Here is a 3,425-nt window from a genome sequence, read left to right as displayed (position 1 = left end):
ACACTCACAGCAGCACCACGGCGTTCGAAAGGAAACCGTATTTCTTGCCTTTTGTTTTGATTAGGCCGTTAAGGGGGAGGAGATCACAGAGATATATGGCTTCCGTGGTCAAAGAGGAATATAGAGAGTGAGTTAGGGACAGGAGAGAGAGGGTGATTTAGAGAGAGAGAGGAGAGAGAGAGAGGAGAGAGAGAGAGAGAGAGAGAGAGAGAGGTGAGAGAGAGAGAGAGAGAGAGAGAGAGAGAGAGAGAAGAGAGAGAGAGAGAAGAGAGAGAGAGAGAGAGAGCTTAGAGAAAGAGAGAGAGAGCGAGAGGGAGAGATTAATATCCATGCCCCGGGACCACAGAGTGGGCATACGTCGCCCTGGGCTCCCCCGGCAGTGATGTCAGCTCTGACCCGGGTCCGTCCTGTAGTTTTCCAGGTTTGGTTGGACGGGGCCGTCCGGCCCTGGAGGGGTTGGGAGGAGGACAGGGCCCCGGCCTTTTCCCACATCACTCAGGGGCCTCTGATAGGCGGTCACACACAGGCCCGGCGTAATGACAGGGGGGGAGAGAGATTTAGTATTAAAGTTGTCCTCTCCGCTCCTGCCTGACGTCAGCGTGTTAAATACAGGGGATGAGGGCATGGCAAGGCCCCTAGCTGGAACCTGGTCAGACCCGTCTTAAGTATACGGCTTGGTGTCGGACCAGTATGGCACTGTGCCCCCCACCCCCTCCCCAATACCCCCCAGCCCCAAACACCCTTTGGAAGGCGACCAAGGAGGCAGCCTGTGGAAAACCAGGGAGGGGGAGTTCATTTGAAAATCAAGACAATCATTAAGTGTGACTTAATCTCCAATAAGTGTTCGTAGCCACTCGTGAAACATGGCTGACTCATCTCAGGGTGCTTGTTAGTCATTGGACCTGACAGAGGATTAGCAATAGATTATTATTGCTGGCTGAAGTTTGCACCGCAGTTATCCGCTGTTCTGTCATTGTCTGACCACGTTCCGCTATATTTCCCTGACAAATAGCTCAGAGGGCTTTCCCCGGGTTATTTCAGGGATAACTTAACGATTAAAGGTTCACGGTGACTAATAAACCCAGCGAGGGCCAACGACCGCCACGGCGGAAACAACGCTAATACAAAAACCTTCAAAAAAGAGCCCCGCTGTTCAGCTCGCAACTCAGCCGCGCATTACCCGACGTGACCGGCGGCGCTAAACAGCCGAAGACCAGCACCTGGTTTCCGGGGGTCTGGCGCTGTCATGCCCATTGTGGCATTTAAAGGAAAAGTCCTGAGCCCAACACGTCCTCTGACCTTCCCCCGCTAACGTAAACTAATTAGGCCCGGGGCTCTGAAAGGGCCGGCCCCGCCAAACGGATTAATCAGTCTCCACTGATCTGGACCGTGACATACTGGTCTGGCCAACTCTCCTCCACTAGAACCTCATTATCTCACGTGTTCAAAGGCAGCAACCGTGGCCGGAGCTGGGCGATGGAGGAGAATGGAGGTGGTGGTGGTGGTGGAGGTGGTGGTGGTGGTGGTGGTGGAGGTGGAGGTGGTGGTGGTGGTGGTTTTGCAGCAGGGACGGGGCTTCCCGCAGTTCCGCTGCTCTTGCGACCGGGGGACTCAGTGAGAGGAAATGTCAAGCGTGAAGCTCCCTGGGAGAGCCGGTCAGAACCGCCCCGGTTCAGCCCTGCCGCACAGAGGGGGCTATTGTCCGCCGTCACTTAGCGCCAATTACGGCCCGTCAAAATAGTTTTTCTGCCGCGGGGCGACGTGTTAATGGGCCCAGGCGTTGGGTGTGAGGAACGACTCTGTCCACACACACCAGCCAGGGGTCGTAGGTCAACAGGGTTCCTCTGATGTGGCGGATGAGCTCTCGGCAACCTTTCGCATTGGCGAGGGAGCGCCGAGACAAAGGCCGGAGAATGTGATACAATTAGGCGGACAGCCTCCGCGTACCCCTAGCGGGACATCTCGCTCAGAGAGCGGGAGGGAAGCCAGCGGCCGGACTCCGCGCCGACAGCAGATGGGGAGGCCGGAGCCGTGCCAAACAGGTGCTCGGGGGAAGGTCAGCGCCCCCACTCCCGGGGAATGAAAGAGAGCACCCAGGTGAGGCCTCGAACGCCGGCCAAGCTCTAAGGCTTTATTTTTTGCGAGCAAGCGAGCGGCAATTAAAAATCCCGTCGAACAAATGGCCGCTCTCTCTCGGGTTTGAAAAGAAGGTTTCTTTTTTTGGTGTCCTTGTGAGAAGGTCAGGGGACCAGCGATGTCGTCGTCTTCTGGGGCATTTCCCAGCCCTAAACCGGAGCCCACGACGAAGCCACAAAGCATGGGCACGTTGGGGGATACGGATCTGGCAAAGGCCTCTCTGGACAGTACGGAGCCAAGCTGGAAAACTCTCGAATTCGGTTCCCATATGCAAAGTTTTAAATGTTTGGCTTCAGATCCATTGAGTGCTTTCTGGATTTGTGCAATTGGCCATTATCTCATGTGGGGGATGAGGCATAAATCCCTCGGTGAAATTACACGTTCATTAGATTTGATCTCGCTGTGTGTGTTCAGCTACGTTCAGGGCATGTAAGTACAAAGCCAGGTCTTAGTGTACGATGCCTTAAGTGTGGGAAAAGACTCTATGCCAGACTACCCATAAGCCTTCAGACGGCGGACACTTTGCTTCAGCGAGGGGGGAGAGCGGTAGGTCTAGATATCTGAAGGAATAAAAAAATAAAAAATAACCACCACACTGTGCAAAACGTGACCACATGCGAGCCTGTGGGGAATGGTGTACGGCCTCCTTCTGTATTTAAATATGCCTGAAAATACTCCTTGGGAATATTGGTGCACAGAGTGTTCTCAGCACACATCCTGCACCCCTCATCCAGTCCATTCTGCGGAGAGGCGGCGCTGATCTGGCCCCCAGCCTCATGTGCTTTGCATAGAGAATAGAAAAAAAGAAGAGAGAGAGAGAGAGAGAGAGAGAGGAGAGGAGAGAGAGAGAGAGAGAGAGAGAGAGAGAGAGAGAGAGAGGGAGAGAGAGAGAGAGAGAGAGAGAGGAGAGAGAAGGAGAGAGGAGAGAGAGAGAGAGAGAGGGAGAGAGAGAGAGAGAGAGAGAGGAGAGAGAGAGAGAGAGAGAGAGAGAGAGAGGAGAGGGAAGGAGGAGGTGATTGAACTCAGATTCAAAACTGGATTTGTTTAATCTGCTTCAAGTTTGAACATCCTGTGTAAACACAAGCGTGTGCAGATGCCGGAAACCACTTGACTGAATGCCCGCGGTTTACTTTGGCAGTGACTCAGAGGAGGCGAACAGAGAAACGTGGCCCAAAACAACGGTTGGACAACCTCGATGGGTACTTAAGAGGTCAGAGGTCGCGCTGAGCTCTTAACAAATTGGAGCGCGGTCGGGGTTGTTGATGGGGGGACACGAGCCGTCACAAGCG

The sequence above is a fragment of the Gadus morhua genome, chromosome 21, assembly GCF_902167405.1.
Source record: "Gadus morhua chromosome 21, gadMor3.0, whole genome shotgun sequence".
Taxonomy (NCBI): Eukaryota; Metazoa; Chordata; class Actinopteri; order Gadiformes; family Gadidae; genus Gadus; species Gadus morhua.
Note: the sequence above shows the minus strand (reverse complement) of the source record.